General features: G+C 34.3%; 2 protein-coding genes across 2 annotated transcripts in view; one reads left to right on the forward strand and one right to left on the reverse strand.

Moving 5' to 3' along the window:
• The window catches only part of LOC150102119 (uncharacterized), a 163,780-nt gene extending 149,293 nt beyond the window's left edge, over positions 1–14,487 (reverse strand). Inside the window, exon 1 of the mRNA XM_090400528.1 lies at positions 14,366–14,487. The gene's annotated coding sequence lies outside the window, so the exon portion shown is untranslated. The remainder of the gene's footprint in view (positions 1–14,365) is intronic.
• A 174-nt stretch (positions 14,488–14,661) lies between these two features.
• The window catches only part of LOC150102120 (ovostatin-like), a 49,553-nt gene continuing 44,306 nt past the window's right edge, over positions 14,662–19,908 (forward strand). Inside the window, exon 1 of the mRNA XM_090399977.1 lies at positions 14,662–14,826. The gene's annotated coding sequence lies outside the window, so the exon portion shown is untranslated. The remainder of the gene's footprint in view (positions 14,827–19,908) is intronic.

Consider the following 19,908-nt stretch of genomic DNA (forward strand, 5'->3'; position numbering starts at 1 on the left):
TTGGTTGATGACGTCATTGTATGCATGGCTTCATGGGTGTGGAATGTTTGGAATTTCCCTGTGGGCAACTGTGTCACTGGCTTCAGCTCTTGTGTTTTGGTTCGCGTATGGGATTATGGGTGATGATATAGATAAGGATTCGTGTTGTGATTGGTGGTGCAATTCTGACAAGATGAAGATCAAGATAAGATAAGGAATGGTGACGTGGGTGTGTGTTGTTTTCAGATGTAGATAAGTGACGTCATTTGTTATTTGTAAATAAATGTCGTCATTTGTTATTTGTAAATAAGTGACGTTGTTGTTTTGAATGGAAAGAATGATATTAGGGATAAGAAATCGTGTTGTCATTGGTGGACACTTCTGACCAGATCAAGATCAAGATAAGGAATCGTGACGTGAAAGTTTGTTGTTATTGATTTTGGAATTTCGCTGGGGGTCTTGTCTGTCAGAAATCTCACGTGATGTTTTGCGTTCGTTTATTGCCTAGTGGGTGATATTTAGAGATAAGAATCGTGACGTTATGTCTTTGTGTGGTATTTTGGTTTGGCTATGGAATTGTGGGCTATGTTTTGAGATAAGATATCTTTGAATTTTCCCAGGGTGGCACACATCCGTCATTGTCGTCTATGGGAATTCTTAGAGTATGTCGTGATGGCGTGTGTGATTAGATTTTTCTGAATAATTAATTATATACTGGTGTCACTCAAACATACGGTTTTTTTTTTTATTATTTTATTTTATATAGATGTTTGTACTAATTTTCCAACACATTTTGGGTATTTCTTTCCTGTTAAAGTGTGGGAATTCTTAGAGAAAATCGTGATGGCTCTCGTGTTTCGATCTTTTCTGAATAATTAATTATATACTTAAAGTACCTTTCCTTAAACACACACACACACACACACACACACACACACACACACATACACATTAGACATAAAAAATCGCTAATGTGTCCATGTTGATACTCTAATATATACCCAATGAATTACGCTTACCAAACAACACGCGATCAGTTATGTTTAAGTTAAAAAAGTACTTACAGCTTTCCAGACTCTTCTAAATACGAATATTCCAAAATAGTTCAATTTTATATCAACAACACAACACAAACACAAAAACCACAAAGAATGAAATTTCTGTAAATACCTGAACTAGTTACTTCGTCCTTTAGATTACAGACCGTAGATGCTGGGGTTTCGTCATTTGCAATATCCCCGAGCGAGCGGTTTTCTTTTCTTCAAAGGGGATGACATGAGTCACATCCGTAAATTGGGGTATTGTTCAAAAGGTAGCATTTCCTCAAGTTTGGATATTTCTCAAATAATTACATATGACTAAGGACTTAGTATCAAGATGTTTGAATAACACATATCCTAAATTATTCATTCTTCATTACCGTCGGGATTCATTGGTGTTGTTAATTAATGCTTACATTTAATTTTAATTTAGAGTAGTATCCGATTGGTTGTCTGTATTAATTCTTTCCCACTAGGGAAAGTCTATGCACCGTTTTGTTTAGGGTAAGTGTTATTTCCGGTTTCGAATTCCGATTGCTGTTAGAGCATGGAATTCAGACAAGTGAAATTTTTATTATTTTTTTTTTTCAATCGATTCGTTATATCTTGTATTTTACTTTTACAGGTCATATTCTAACAGAATAACTGAGCAGAATTAATAAATATATAAAGTATACGAGAATTTATTTTCCAACACTGTATATTTCTGATTAAGTCTTACCTTTAAGTATCTGTAAGGTCGCCTTTTTTTGTACGTAGGTGAGAAATCGTGTGTTTTGTTTTGACCTCTTGGTTTCCGATGGGAAATTACCAATATAACTATTACTTTTACCTTCGATTCCTTGTGCTCTTAACCTATTTCTGTAAGTAGAATTTATTTGTGAATTATTTTCCCACACTGTTAATTTTCATTCATTAACCTTGTTTGTAGATAACGAACAAATAGGACTTTTAATTCAATGAATCAAAAAAAAAAATTCTCTGGTTACTTTGTGGCATGAAATTCAAAAGGGGAAAAAAAAAAAAAAAAAATGTTATCTTCCTTCTTAAATTTGTATAACACAAATACGACACCCAATTTGTTCATTTAAATTTACACATTTTATTGAACGAAATATTATTTACAAATTGTATTTACTGAATCTAACAATACAGAAAATAAATAAATTGAAAAATACATCAAAGGTTCTTCCATGGTTGTGGAATTGCCATCGTATGGTTTTGACAATGTGACTGTAATCTGAAAGTTAATTTTTCGTTTGGCGTTCGTTGGGAATTTATTACTGTAGTAAAATTAAGGGTTGTGTATTTATTTCTTTGAAACCAATATGTATACTTCAGAGAATTATTAAAAGCACAGAATCTTTCGTTATATTTCCAAAAGCATTTAAAAGTACACGTTATGTTTTCACGTTTCGGGCATCCAATTTCATTTAAACCAAGAACAGGCCTCCCTATTAACTTCGTTAATGTTTTTGATTTTTTTCTTCCTTTGGCAAGTAATATATGATATTTGCATGTTGATTCTATCATCCAATCTCTTAGTTTGTCCAAAGCTAGTGAATCAATTTCCCACTTCAGCTGATGGTTATATTTTATTAACCAAGAATTCTGTTTTTAACTGTTTCAGGTAATTCTTTCCAACTACAAGGCGATTTTGTCACTGCATATCTTACACTAATTCCATCAGAAATACAAATTTGCTTAGGAAATAAATTTGAACTCTTATTCAACAAAAATTGTACATCAATTATCCCAATGATAACTGAAAATTCGTATTTTTCACCCACTGTCGATTTTTCATAATCGTTTTCCTTCATTCTTCTTCTTCGATTACTTCATATGGCACCACAAATAAATAGTTATTTATTATTATTTCACTGATTATTAGCTCTGATTGTATACTTTATGGTAACATTCGTTTACAAAATTCTAAACAATTAGAAATTTTCACAAAGAAAACTTTAAAAGAATTTGTGGCTCACCCATTATTTTTGCATTACCAAACACAAATCACAAAACAGCAGCTGCAGTGGATGAACGATTACCTTAATTCCAAAGACACTCGACTCTCTGGTATTTTCTTATAGTACTCTTTATACTTACCATCCCCTACCCTGACCGTTCCTTCAAAAATGAACCTTTTGCGCAGATGACTCAACGACATGTTTTCACATGCTGTTGGATATACTGTTGGTGTGTTTTTATCTTACTTGGTGTAGGGAAAGGTAAAATTTGTATATGTGTTATCTGTAGAGTACAAACATTTTCTCTATGCCAAACTTTAAAGAATTGTTAAACTAACGTTTTGTTGGTTTAATTAGGTGCTTCTCTCTTTCTCTCTCTCTCTCTCTCTCTCTCAATCTCTGTAAAAATAACGAAATTCTAACAGTTCTGATTTTCGATTATGTGAACGATTTGTTTTCAGATAACTCAAATAATGTCAATAGGTAGCATTAGACAATTTCTAAAATAATCAATACATCGATTTTCGTTTCAGCAATTTTTTTTTCTTGTCCTGGCATTAATTTCACAGTTGTGATTTTTTTAAATAATTAAACAGAATTGCATTAAGATATAAAGTTGTGGATTTAAATATCAAGATCTAATCAGAATAACTGAGTAAAAATTCACTGTGGAAAAACACAACAACAAAAACACACATCTTTGTTCATTTAAGTTTACAAATGCACATTTTATTTTGCTGAAATACTATTTACAAGTATATTCACCGAGAAAAATTCAAAACATGTAATTACCTAAAAATATTTCACAATATTTAGTTTAGACTCTTAACATTTTCCAAAGAGTTCAATTAATACGTTCACTGCCACGCTACTCAGTCATAGTTTGTTCCCGCACGCGAAGCACTTTTCGCATCTTCAAGGTCACTACGAGTAATCTCGTAGCCGGCTTATCAGACAGCATTTTGTTTCATACGCCAACTACGAGTAATCTCGTATATCACTCCCATCTTCAAGGTCACTACTAGTGATCTCGTAGTTGGCTTATCAGACAGAATTTTGTTTCATACGCCAACTACGAGTAATCTCGTATCACTTCCAGCTATATATTACATGCGCTGATGACGGTGTTTATTGCATCTAGTTCAGTTTTAGTTTCTAGTCTCTAAGAACCTTCAATTTCGCCATGACCAGTAAAAGAAAATTTACTGATAAAGAAGTGGAAGCTTATGCTAATATGAGCGATGATGAATTTCATGAAATATTTGGTTCGGATTCCGAAGATGATGCTACAGACGACTCTAGCGGTGACTCCGATGATGAAGAAACTTTTGAAGATGAAGATAGCAACCAGCCAAATGCATCAACATCAACTTATTGGGAAAATTCAGAAGAGGAGCTCCCACAATTTGACTTTGTTGAAACTGCAGGTTTTAAAATTGACACTAGAAATTTCAGTATCAAAAGGTTAGTTGAACTTTTCTTTTCTGAAGAATTTCTCACAATTTTAGTAGAACAAACCAATTTATATGCTTTACAAAATATCGAGGAAAGCCGAGCGCAGTTCAAAAAAATTCGAAGAATTTCTAACTGGAAAGCAACAGACATACCTGAAATGAAATTATTTCTTGGACTTTTACTTCATATGGGTCCTTGTAATTTACCGTCTACTGAGCATTATTGGAGTACAAATCAACTTTACAATTTGCCATTTTGGCGCTCTAAAATGAGCCGAAATCGATTTCAAATTTTATTGCGTCATTTGCATTTCGCAGATAATTCCCAAGCATCTAATGATAAATTGCACAAATTAAGACCAGTCCTAGATCATTTTAATAGTGTAATGCGAAATTGCTACACACCAGACAGAAACTTATGTATTGATGAGTCAATGGTGTTGTAGCGCGGTAGACTGGCATTTCGGCAATACATAAAAAACAAAAAACATAAATATGGCGTGAAATTCTATGAACTGTGCAAATCAAATGGATTGGTGATAAAAATAAAAATTTATACAGGAAAATCTGAATCGTCTTTAGCGAAAATGGGTCACGCATATGATGTTGTATTCCACTTGATGGAAGAATATTTAGACAGGGGTTATGTATTGCATATGGACAATTTTTATAATTCTGTAGCTCTAACAGAATCGCTTACCAACAGAAAAATGTATGTGTGTGGAACTCTGAGAAATAATAGGAAAAACAATCCACCAGATGTTATTCAAAAGAAACTAATGAAAGGGGAATTTGTCTGGCAAAGAAGAGGTCCTGTTGTAGTCAGTAAATGGAAGGATAAGAGGGAAGTCCTTTCCATTTCAAATATGCACAAATTTGAAATGGTTGAAACGCAAAATTGGAATGGTAAATTTCAGTTAAAACCTAATATCGTTAGGATTATAATTTGGGTATGTCAGGCACCGATCTTTCTGATCAAATGCTTTCGTACTATTCCACCTTACGAAAGACAATTAGATGGCCAAAGAAATTGGCAATACGCATTTTTGAGGTATACATTCAAAATGCGCATAAATTTTATAACATGATTACTGGAAATGCAATGTCTGCATTAAAATTTAGAGATAAATTTATCCCAATTTTTGTTGGGATGGATGAACTTACAGCATCAGAGAATATCAGGAGGAATGGGAATTTTCATTATTTGGAAATTTTACCACCAACAGAAAAAAAGAATCAACCGACAAAGCCATGCTGTGTCTGTACAAGAAACAAACATAGATGCGAAACACGTTATTATTGTCCTGTTTGCCAGGAAAAACCATCATTGTGCGTGGAAAAGTGTTTTAAAATGTACCATTCTTAATTTGAATAAATTGTTTTTTTTTATTTTACTGAGTGCTTTTTTATTTCGTTGATTGGTTTTTATTTTTATTGATTTTACTAGTTTAAATTGATATACAAATTACGTGTTATACGAGGGATTAACTCACGCTTGGCATACGAGGTTGGTAATCAACATATGAGTATACTCGTAGTTGGCTTGTGAAGCTCATATACGAACTACGAGTATACTCATAGTTGGCATCTGAGGCACATACACAATATACTATATTTTAGTTGAAATTATTTCTCTTCTACCAAGCCCCCAGACATGCTCTCCGCATTATTCAGAATCCAAGGGTCCAAATTAAGGTAATTATACAAAGGGATAACTCGTGTTTGGCATAGGAGGTCGGTAAATCGACATACGAGTATACTCGTAGTTGGCTTGTGAAGCTCATATACGAACTACGAGTATACTCGTAGTTGGCAGCGAACGTGTTAATAAAATTTTTGTTACTCACTGTTTCTTGGTTACATTACATCAAAATAGCTGGTCATGCAAAAGAATTTTTAAATCAGATACCATGGTAACCACACTTCCATATGTTTGATATTGTGTCAGTCTGGAAATGACACCATGCCTCGCTAAACATTCTGTGTATTCTTTTGTCAGCAAATATACACAAACAGTTTTTGTAAAATGTTCGTAAATGTCCCAAAATAAAGAATCTTTATCGAATTGGATAAAATCTTGAAAGTCTAATTTTACCATTGATGAATTTAAATGTTGGGTGATAATTTTTCCCATTATACGAACAGATGGTAATTCAGTTTCCAAAAATAGTAAATGATTATCAATGTCGTACATTTTTGTTGAAAATCTCTCAGCTTCTCCACAACTAATAGAAAAAACCTTACTTCCATCAGCTCCTTTATCATTAAGTATTAGTTTCCCATCTTGGCATTTCAGAATGTAACACTCACTGAGGTCCATTTCAGAGTCAACTCTTCTTTGCAAGTAGCCGAGGATATCAGACCACTTCCTGCATAAATTTCCCAAGTGGTCCTGGATAAATTCATCACAATGTATGTGTCTTCTAAAATAATAATCGGTTTTCATCCTTTTATAGCTAGGTGAAGAGTTTTGTCTCGTGCTATTTTCCTGAAGAAAGAATATTTCAATAACTTTCGTCGCTCACCCATTATTTTACTTTACTTTCCTGGATACCAATCACCACAACACAATACGATAACTTCACAGGATGAACGAATTGTTGTAACTGCAAAGACACTTGACTCGTTTATTTTTCCTTATAGTACTGTTTACCTGACCCTTAACCCTGACCGTTCCTTCCAAAATGAAACTTTTGCACAGATGATTCACGGACATGTTTCTACATGGTGTTGGATAAACCACGACGACAACGATGGATGGGTGTCACCCTGGGAAAATTCCAAGATATCTTATCTCAAAAACATCACCCACAATTCCATAGCCAAACAAAACATGACAACAATGTCGTTATGTGTTTGGATATTTCTGGGGAACATATGTCTCTCATATTGTGATATCACAGAGGGTGACAGATGTCTTCCCTGCAATGCTCCCCCCACCTAACCCCATCACCCTAGTCTCTTACCATCCCCTCTCTTCCAGAAGATATCTGCTCAGCCTAGTGGAGATGAGTGAGCTCATCATTTGCAGATATCGTTTAGTGATGTCACCTCCAATTGATACTGATAACTTTTTTGGGAAAAAAAAATTTTTTTTAATTTAAAATTCAAAATTCTTTTGCACGACCAGCTATTTTGATGTAATGTAACCAAGAAACAGTGAGTAACAAAAATTTTATTAATTGAACTCTTTGGAAAATGTTAAGAGTCTAAACTAAATATTGTGAAATATTTTTAGGTAATTACATGTTTCGAATTTTTCTCGGTGAATATACTTGTAAATAGTATTTCAGCAAAATAAAATGTGCATTTGTAAACTTAAATGAACAAAGATGTGTGTTTATGTTGTTGTGTTTTTTCACAGTGAATTTTTACTCAGTTATTCTGATTAGATCTTGATATTTAAATCCACAACTTTATATCTTAATGCAATTCTGTTTAATTATTTAAAAAAATCACAACTGTGAAATTAATGCCAGGACAAGAAAAAAAAATTGCTGAAACGAAAATCCATGTATTGATTATTTTAGAAATTGTCTAATGCTACCTATTGACATTATTTGAGTTATCTGAAAACAAATCGTTCACATAATCGAAAATCCGAACTGTTAGAATTTGGTTATTTTTACAGAGATTGAGAGAGAGAGAGAGATAGAAAGAGAGAAGCACCTAATTAAACCAACAAAACGTGAGTTTAACAATTCTTTAAAGTTTGGCATAGAGAAAATGTTTGTACTCTACAGATAACACATATACAAATTTTACCTTTCCCTACACAAAGTAAGATAAAAACACACCAACAGTATATCCAACAGCATGTGAAAACATGTCGTTGAGTCATCTGTGCAAAAGGTTCATTTTTGAAGGAACGGTCAGGGTAGGGGATGGTAAGTATAAAGAGTACTATAAGAAAATACCAGAGAGTCGAGTGTCTTTGGAATTAAGGTAATCGTTCATCCACTGCAGCTGCTGTTTTGTGATTTGTGTTTGGTAATGCAAAAATAATGGGTGTGCCACAAATTCTTTGAAAGTTTACTTTGTGAAAAGTTCGATTTGTTTAGAATTTTGTAAATGAATGTTCCCATAAAGTATACGATTAGAGCTAATAATCAGTGAAATAATAATAAATAACTATTTATTTGTGGTGCCATATGAAGTAATCGAAGAAGAGGAATGAAGGAAAACGATTATGAAAAATCGACAGTGGGTGAAAAATACGAATTTTCAGTTATCATTGGGATAATTGATGTACAATTTTTGTTAAATAAGAATTCAAATTTATTTCCTAAAGAAATTTGTATTTCTGATGGAATTAGTGTAAGATATGCAGTGACAAAATCACCTTGTAGTTGGAAAGAATTACCTGAAAGAGTTAAAAAACAGAATTCTTGGTTAATAAAATATAACCATCAGCTGAAGTGGGAAATTGATTCACTAGCTTTGGACAAACTAAGAGATTGGATGATAGAATCAACATGCAAATATCATATATTACTTGCCAAAGGAAGAAAAAAATCAAAAACATTAACGAAGTTAATAGGGAGGCCTGTTCTTGATTTAAATGAAATTGGATGCCCAAAACGTGAAAATATAACGTTTAAATGCTTTTGGAAACATAACGAAAGATTCTGTGCTTTTAATAATTCTCTGAAGTATACGTATTGGTTTCAAAGAAATAAATACACAACCCTTAATTTTACTACAGTAATAAATTCCCAACGAACGCCAAATGAAAAATTAACTTTCAGATGAGAGTCACATTGTCAAAACCATACGATGGCAATTCCACAACCATGGAAGAACCTTTGTTGTATCTTTCAATTTATTTATTTTCTGTATTGTTAGATTCAGTAAATACAATTTGTAAATAATATTTCATTCAATAAAATGTGTAAATTTAAATGAACAAATTGGGTGTCGTATATGTGTTATACAAATTTAAGAAGGAAGATAACATTTTTTTTTTTTCCTTGTGAATTTCATGCCACAAAGTAACCAGAGAATTTTTTTTTTGATTCATTGAATTAAAAGTCTTATTTGTTCGTTATCTACAAACAAGGTTAATGAATGAAAATTAACAGTGTGGGAAAATAATTCACAAATAAATTCTACTTACAGAAATAGGTTAAGAGCACAAGGAATCGAAGGTAAAATTAATAGTTATATTGGTAATTTCCCAACAGAAACCAAGAGGTCAAAACAAAACACACGATTTCTCACCTACGTACAACAAAAGGCGACCTTAAAGATACTTAAAGGAAAGACTTAATCAGAAATATACAGTGTTGGAAATTAAATTCTCATATACTTTATATATTTATTAATTCTGCTCAGTTATTCTGTTAGAATATGACCTGTAAAAGTAAAATACAGAAAATAACTAATCAATTGAAAAAAAAAAAAATTTCACTTGTCTGAATTCCATACTCTAACAGCAATCGGAATTAGAAACTGGAAATAACACTTACCCTAAACAAAACGGCGCATAGACTTTCCCTAGTGGGAAAGAATTAATACAGACAACCAATCGGATTCTACTCTAAATTAAAATTAAATGTAAGCATTAATTAACAACACCAATGAATCCCGACGGTAACGAAGAATGAATAATTTAGGATATGTGTTATTCAAACATCTTGATACTAAGTCCTTAGTCATATGTAATTATTTGAGAAATATCCAAACTTGAGAAAATGCTACCTTTTGAACAATACCCCAATTTACGGATGTGACTGATGTCATCCCCTTTGAAGAAAAAAAAACCGCTCACTCAGGGATATTGCAAATGACGAAACCCCAGCATCTACGGTCTGTAATCTAAAGGACGAAGTAACTAGTTCAAGTTACAGTATTTACAGAAATTTCATTCTTTGTGGTTTTTGTGTTTGTGTTGTGTTGTGGATATAAAATTGAACTATTTTGGAATATTCGTATTTAGAAGAGTCATCTGGAAAGCTGTAAGTACTTTTTTAACTTAAACATAACTGATCGCATGTTGTTTGGTAAGCATAATTCTAATACTGAATAATATTTTTTTTTCCATAAGAATAATCATAGGGTATATATTAGAGTATCAACATGGACACATTAGGGATTTTTTATGTCTAATGTGTGTGTGTGTGTGTGTGTGTGTGTGTGTGTGTGTGTGTGTGTGTGTGTTTAAGGACAGGTACTTTAAGTATATAATTAATTATTCAGAAAAACTCGAAACACGAGAGCCATCACGACTTTCTCTAAGAATTCCCACACTTTAACAGGAAAGAAATACCCAAAATGTATTGGAAAATTACTGCAACCATCTATAGAAGAAAAAAAAACTGTATGTTTGTGTGACATAGAATATAGTTAAATTAAATTATCATTCCAAACTCAATAACAACAAACATTCACGTCACGAATCCTAATGTGATCTTGATCTTGATCTTGTCATAAGTGTCCCACCAATCACGACACGATTACTTAACCACTAACTGCCGCCATCACGACTTACTCTATGAATTCCCACCCTTTAACAGGAAACAAATACCCCAAATGTATTGGAAAATTAGTACAAACATCTATATAAAATAAAATAATAAAAAAAAAACCCGTATGTTTGAGTGACACCAGTATATAATTAATTAATCAGAAAAATCTAATCACACACGCCATCACGACATACTCTAAGAATTCCCATAGACGACAATGACGGATGTGTGCCACCCTGGGAAAATTCAAAGATATCTTATCTCAAAACATAGCCCACAATTCTATAGCCAAACCAAAATACCACACTAAGACATAACGTCACGATTCTTATCTCTAAATATCACCCACTAGGCAATAAACGAACGCAAAACATCACGTGAGATTTCTGACAGACAAGACCCCCAGCGAAATTCCAAAATCAATAACAACAAACTTTCACGTCATGATTCCTTATCTTGATCTTGATCTGGTCAGAAGTATCCACCAACGACAACACGATTTCTTATCCACTAATATCATCCTTTCCATTCAAAACAACAACGTCACTTATTTACAAATAACAAATGACGACATTTATTTGCAAATAACAAATGACGCCACTTATCTACATCTGAAAACAACACACACCCACGTCACCATTCCTTATCTTATCTTGATCTTCATCTTGTCAGAATTGCACCACCAATCACAACACGAATCCTTATCTCTATCATCACCCATAATCCCATACGCGAACCAAAACACAAGAGCTGAAGCCAGTGACACAGTTGCCCACAGGGAAATTCCACACATTCCATACCCATGAAGCCATGCGCACAATGACGTCATCAACCAATCACGTCAGGATTCCTTGTCTTATCTTGATCTTGTTCTGGTCACTAGAGGCTCCCATACTACTAACACAGCTCTCTGCAAAGCACAACAAGACCTAAACGAAATCACAACATACTTCTACCAAAACACAATTCTAATCAACGGTACCAAAACACAGATGTTGATAATACAAAACCCAAGAATCATACGCCCTGCTTCACTATCGATACATTGTCACACATACCGCTACATTAACAACAAAAATACCTGCCTATGTTCCGAAATCAAACCTGTAACACATACAAAATACCTTGGCCTTTACACAGATTGCCACCTTAAATGGACAAAACATATAGAATATCTACACACTAAACTCCGGATCATCGCAGCAAAATTCTTCCAAGTAAAAGACATGATTCTATCTAATATTAAAGAACTCCTCTATCACGGTATCTGTGAATCTCTACTCAGGTACGCTAAAACGTTCAACGCAAAGACATCAAGTCATTGTGTCATCAGTGATTTGCAGACCTTATACATAACAGTCGATATCCGAAACGTTTATGGCGACACACAGAAATGAGAACATTAAAAATCTGAAACACTACATAATGTTACTAATATATCAGTTCAACATCACCTATCGTAACAACAGACACATATCGCATAACACGACCCCCAGCAACTCTTTACATCCCTAGACCCTTCAACAACTCCTACGGTTCTTTTGTGAGATCGCACCTGATACCCACGCTACTCAACAACCTACCAAGATATTTAAAGCAAATAGATAACTACAGAACATTAAAAAACGAACTCTGGAAAATACACCAATACAATTAATATGGCATTAACACTTATGTACACATCACAAATCACCAGCATCCAATGCCTATATTCCATCCATATACAGTGTCAAACAAGTTAAATAGCTAAGGCTAATCCTACTCTCTTCATAAAAGCTAACCCAAGCTTCGAAGTAGGGGGGGGGGATTAGTCCGCCTCATTCAACTAATCTTCATAATCGTAGACTGCAAATAATTGTAATTATATGTCAATACTGTGTATAATAATAAATTATGACACTGATATGAAAAAAAAAATAATAATAATGTGTATTTATATTTAAAGAAAAAATATTAAAAAGAAATAAGGTACTTTAAACTCAGTACAGAATATTGTACAGAGTAGAAAATATAACATCGTATATCGTAACTGTACATTGTAAATACTCTGTATAATGATAATAAAAAAATATTATCCAAAAACATTTTATATATTATTATTATTATTATTATTATTATTATATAGAGTAATTATGTCTAGTGTATATAGAGAGTGCAAAAAATCAGTAATAATCATCATTGTCAATATTATAATAATATACGTTGCAAACAATTATTATTATTATTATAATTATTATTTAAAAAACATTATGTACGTGCAAGTATCGGTTATGCACAATTGTATTCATGTAATTTATGTGAGAAATCATATAATGTTAAGAATCATTATTATTATTATTATTATTATTTGTTTTGGTGGTGGTGCTTGTGTTCGTGTGTGTGTGCGTGCGTGCGCGTGTCGCTTGTGCGTGGGTGTACGGTAGCGTGGGAAAGAATGAATGAATGAATGGAAACGAATACAAGAAACAGAATGAACGAAAACTGCGAGTTCTGCTCAGGTGAGAAATCTAGCAACGCGTGATGTAACCTCACACTGTGCCGTAGGAGAAAGTTTCCGTTCCTGCAGTTACGGCAAGATACTTTTTATCAGCTATTCGCAGAAGATGGCGTAGTCATGAGCTTGATATTTTCTCTGTGGATGGGAGAAAATGCGTGAACCCTTAGAAATCTTGGAATTCTTAAAATCTTAACATATCCAGGAAGACAGGATTCCACCGTGGGGATGTTATGTTTCTAATTTGAAATCCATTTTTTAATACCAAACTTTTTTTTTCAGATTTGCAATAGAGAGATAAACAGGTTTTGGAAATCTTAGAAGTCATTAAACAAGACCTGGAAAATCTACTGGTAAGAGACGCTAACGAAAGAAAACGAAAGAAGAAAATGAGCTTTCTCTTCCATGCTACAAAATTGATTGTCGCATGGAGAAAGAGGCAAACAGGAACCGGAAATCGCACTCACTGACAGAGGAAAAGGGTCCGAAAGTTCCCCAAAAGACTTATGTATTTGAAGATTCCTGCAAGCGTATCCTTGGAGGACGGGTGTCGCTTATGGAACCCGGATGAAGAATGCATCCTGTTAATGGACTCTAAAATGAATTAACATTTCCATAACGGAACAGGATCATCCTGCCGGATGTGTTCCCCGTCATACGATGGTACCAGACAGGGACATCTCCGGTAGGTGGCTCATGTTTGCCTGGATAACAGTGGTGGTGAATATTGCACAATAATACAAGCCTCACTCTAAGCTGCGATTCTTACACACAGCTGTGTGTGTGTGTGTGTGTGTATATTATATTTTATTAATAAACGAGCACTGAGTAGTAGTATCCTGTTTTGTGCATATTATCTTGTGGTGGAATTGAAAAACAGAAACATTCAATTTTGTATTAGAAAAAATAACCACGAGAAAATAGTTTAATAAAAAATAACAAAAATAAAATAGCAAAGACTTACACTTTTCAATTTTGTAGCGTTGTAAGGAATGAATGCAGAACACCCACGCACGCACGCACACGCGCAATGCATTCAGGGAAAAAAGAATCGTTAGCGAGTTTCGTTGAAGTCGCCGATATGGGTTCACTTCAGAAGCACCCCAGACTGCGTTACCGCAGCCGATAAGCGCCTTACGGTAAACAAGACAGACGTCAGCATTTTTTATTTCTTCGTTTAATGACGGCGCACGCGGAAAATGTGCAGCCGGACAGTCGTGTGTCGACTGCGTAGCAAACAAGTTTGCGGACGGCTTTCCGAGAAGATTTCTCGTTGCTTGCTCAAGGTCGGTTGCCACACGCAGAAAGGTCGGCGTGTGCGATTACACAATGAGGGAAATCACTCGCATTTAAGGAACTCCGATATTTAAGGAACTGCGGCCAACAGAACGCGAGTCCGGCAAATTGCAGGTCTGGAAGAGTCAGGTAGGTTTGGTTTCCTTAACGCTTTTACCGGTGACTGCAACCTCAAATGTTGTAGCGTGAGCTACAACAGACGCGCTCTCGCGACACTTCAGTAACATCAAAGCATGCCCAGTGGGAGCAATTTATATCGTACGGCGCATGCATTCTGTCTGGGGGTTGCACAAGTCCCGCGTGCCACGAACTAAGAAGCTTTCAGTGTGGCCCAGTTTTTTTTTTTTTAAAGTGGTCCGAAACCATCGCAATATGGTGCGCGATCAAATTTCGTATTAAAACGCATGCATGAACAGTTCTGACCTATTTTAGTAACTCTGAAGATGATGAAAGAGGCGTAAACAACATCTGGTTGGATTAAACGACTTAACAGTTGCTTTAGATGCCTCAATTAATTTGTCGCGCACTAGTTTTCCAGATAATGCGATTCGTAATTTCGATGACTCAAAAATGATACAAAATGGCAGTCAACATTCACGCAGTTCTTTATTCTGTTTCTTAAACAAAAGTAACGGGAAGGGATAGAATCGAGAGACAGCTCAGCCATTTTAAAAATGGGAATATGAGAAGAAGTTCGCTAATTTTATTAATTTTTTTAAAGAAGAAATAAACAATAAAATTAATTTGCGAATAATAAACACTTTTAATTTTAAGTTTATCAATATAAAATACAAGTAATTTTATAAAAATTTTCCAAATAAAAGGATCCATTACAATCATTTTAAAATTTCTTATAAGCAAGCTACTTCTTCCAATGCAGAATAAAACCGTAATTTGTTCTCTCTTTAAACCGTTATTTTTAACTACGACACTCATCTCCAAAACCACGTGATCGTTTGCTTATCATTGTGGTGTTCTTAAAGTTTTCAATTTCGAGCTGCGTTTATTTGTTACATTAGTCGAAAAGTAATTTAGATGTTCAGCCTTCATTACTGAAGAGAAGGGCGTTCTAAAATGGGTCTGTTTGGGGAATTTATTTATACATATAAACATGTATTGAGGGCTCATTGTTTACAATTGCAAAACTGTAAGATTTCATGGGGAAAAGAATTGCACGCCCTGAATTAGAACAATGTGAGGTAACTGACTTGTCCATCATCTCGCAAGCAAAGCAATAAAAATCTAAAATAACAGCAACTTTGAAAGATGAAGGTTTTATGAAAAAACAAAACAGGCTACTAGGTAAGAGAAAGTTGTGTTAGTTACAACTTTACATCTTTCAAAAAACTTTCAAAAAACGTCTCGAGATTATCTTAATTTACAGACCCGAATTTTTAAGATTAAACGCGCTTGTAATATCACTCACTAAAATTAGTTTTTGAATAATTCACTGCATTAAGTTTGCAGAAATTCGACAAGTGAGTCCTTTCTTCAGAAATGTTCCTTTACTTTCGGATAAATCTAAATTCGAAAGCTCAATTAGCCTTTCGGGAATCCTGTGCTTGATTTCCATGCCAATTTAGCTTTTTGTGAAATTAAGAACGCCATTTAATAACTGCATATTAAAAATGTAAACGTATCTTTGATACCATTCTTAAGTGAGCTTAAAAGTAATTTTCGCTAAAAGCTTAACGAAAAGTAATTCACCGCTTCCTCTCTCTCTCTCTCTCATTAAGTGACTATTAAAGTAATCTGATGTCCAGGGTCATAAGCAACGTCAGAAACAAAAATACTCCAAATTTCGTGAAAAAAAGTTGAATAATGCGACCAGTTCATGTGCTGCTGAGGAGGAAATGAAGGAGCTTTTAAGAATGGACAAACTTTCAGATTGATTTTCGGTATTATTATTGTTAATTCTATCTGATACTTCATATTTAGCAAAATCTATCCTCTTGAATATTCCTACCTAATAAATACATTGAAAGTTGAAAATATTCTACAGAGAAAGCAGTTAAACATTTGAATGAGGGCTGCAAGTAATGTTCATTAAGAGTAGCGAATACTTTACTTCACTTGGGAGTGGCTTTCTTCACGTTGATGAACTTATTGACTTGGAAATCAAACCTATTTACGCTAATAAGGCATTTGGAAATCATCACAAATGAGAACAGATAAAACGATTAAATCTAGGAGAAGAAAACTCCACATTTTTATCTTTACGAAAGCGAAAGCTGACTTCAGTCAGTCCATAATCAGAGTTTCTCTGAGAAATAAATGATCAGCCAATCCATTTCACTTTTAGATCACCCATGAACGAATTAGGGGGATAAGTGAATGCGATAAAAAAGTCGCAGGGGAAAGAACGTGACGAGTCCGTTGGTTGAAAATTTAGAAAGATTGATATTGCCTAAATTGCAAACACAAAACTCTTCTCAGCGTTGGTTCATTCTTTCTTCCTACAAGAATCCCAAGGATCCCAGGCACTAACTTAAGAAACTTAAGAATCCAGTATCCTCATTAAAGAGGTGTAGGATTGATAGGAAAAAACAATGACTCGCTTGGATAGAGACAAGAATAAATGAAATCATCTCATTTTAACCGAAACTTGGTAATAGTTGTATAACTGTTGTGGTCATTCAAGAAGAGAAAGTGATTTCTTACAGAAGATTAAAATGTCAGACAGAATCAAGAAGGAAAGGTGGACTCAAATGGACTGACAGATGAGGAGAACTGACAAAGCGGAGAGAAGTCCAAAGTTTCTCGCATGGTCACATTGAGGTGCGTCATTGGAGCGTTTACGATTTCTCAAGATTTGAAGATTTCAGGGAATAGTAGAAGGAGATCAGAATCACATACAGGGGTGTAACCATGGCAATTATCACTTCAAGTTATGAAAAAAACTATTCAGTAATATTTTACGTTCGCCTAAGCCAAAGTTTCTTAACCGGAGTTCGAGTTCTAATATTTAACCAAAGGTATAAATCCGCCAAGTCCTTACGTTCCCTATAGAAAGTAGGAGAAGCTGTTTAGCAACACAAATAAATAAAAACTGTTACATAAAGCTTTAATGTTTTCATCTCATCGGTTTTCTAAGACCTGAGTTTTATTAACAGGGTTTCTGCAGGTTAAACATTTTAAGTAAACTTAACTGTTAAGTCCAGAGACATTTCTCACCGAGAAATCGACTCAAATCGTAATTTCATTCAATTGAGAAACACACACACACACACACACACACACACACACACACACACACACACACACACACACACACACACACACACACACACACACACACACACACACACACACACACACACACACACACACACACACACTCAGCTGGAACTCACTGGGTAATTTCTTATGTCATTTCAATCCACTGTCGTATAAAAAGAAATTTTTGCTTATTCCTGCAATTTAGCTGCTTTGTGCTTAGAGATTTACGTTATTAGAAATAAAGACTTTTATGTTAAAATTTATTGAATTTTAACAACGAGAATTCGATTAGAAGATGAAATTATTTGAAATTATGTTTCGTTGTATGATTATGAAACCACGGCAGTGTGTTTGTGTGTGTGTGTATATATATATATATTAATTGATAACCCTAATATACAATATCCCCCCCCAAAAAAAATGTATTTACATCTATATCTCCTCCAGAGATTATTTAAAATAAACACACCTTTTAGCAACCTGCATAGGTAAAGTTAATAAGTCTCTGTATTACTAAAACCTTGGTATTGAGGAGGATATGAAGAGGAACAATCGACCGTGAGATGCGGTGATTGATTCATTCAATCCAATACCCTTGGAGGGTAATGGATGGCAATGCTGTAGCCAATGAAGTTCTAACTGAGGCTCGGCTATTGCTGTTACCCTCCTGCCACGATCAGAGCTTTACTTGCTCAATAACACCTTATCCCTACACTGTCCTCTACAGATAACGGGGAATATGAAAAGCATTCTTGCTTCGCCCCTTTAAGCCAGTCCTTATATATAAGGACTATAAGAACCTCGGTATTGGTATTTAGGGTATAGCTACTCACTGAGGACACCTCAATGAGGGTGGAAACCGGTGAGGGGCGGATCTGGCTTTGAGAGGCTCCACTTGGAGGTAGGTTTTTTTCTGTCTCTGAGTGGGGCCACCGCTGAGATTATGGCTGTGCTTGGTGGTGAGGCTGTCATTGAGTGGAACAACGCTGAGTTGTTCTTTCGGGATCGTCTTATCTTATTTTTAGAGCCCGCTTCACCTATACAGAAGGTTGAAACCGGTCTGGGTAGTGAGTGACCCCACCCATAATGTATTGCAGTATGCATCTCTTAGCGAGATGTGCTTTACATTATGGAAAATAATAAGAATTGTGATCAGAGCTTTACCCACCTTTACAATGAGTTGCCCTGGTGTTGCACCGCCTTTAGACTTGAAGTACGTTTCAGGCGCAAACTTAACTGTTTGCTTACTTGGGATTAGGAGTAAATAACCAAGTTCATAAAATTAACTGGAAACCCTAATATACAATATTCCCAAGGTAAAAAAAATTATTTACACACACACCCACACCCACCCACCCACACACACATATATATATATATATATATATATATATATATATATATATATATATATATATATATATATATATATATATATATATATATATATATATATATATATATATATATATATATATATATATATATATATATATATATATATATATATTTCTATTTATTATATAATTCTACACGGAGGCTGATATCATGATATTCTGTTCTGACGATATTATGAAAGAGGCGAATGGAAAACTCATCGCCTAAATTCCCACCAGGAACGACAGCTATTCGCTTTTTTATATTTTTGGATGTCAAAAATGACCAAACCAATAAAATCGATAATTATTAATAACGTGGAGAATGTTTGTTGTTATTGTCGTATTAAAATTGCATAAGTTCATTCAGCTCACTCACTGAGGTGAGCTGAATGCACTTAGTTTTACGCTTTGAATCATTTTTATAAATTCATGGTATATCTTTTTTATCCTATATTTAGAGCTTTCTCGTGTGTGCTTAATTCTTCACGAATTGTCCACAGTTCAAGGCAGCAAAACATAAGCACAGGAGTTTGTCGAAATCAGCATAATCGCGTACTGAAAAATTATTCGTTGATCTCTTTTAGATGAGATTCGTTTCCTATGAAAGCTAGTT

Source organism: Typopeltis vanoorti, chromosome 11 (genome assembly GCF_054136105.1).
Source record: "Typopeltis vanoorti isolate ZY-2024b chromosome 11, IOZ_Tvanoo_1.0, whole genome shotgun sequence".
Lineage (NCBI taxonomy): Eukaryota > Metazoa > Arthropoda > Arachnida > Uropygi > Thelyphonidae > Typopeltis > Typopeltis vanoorti.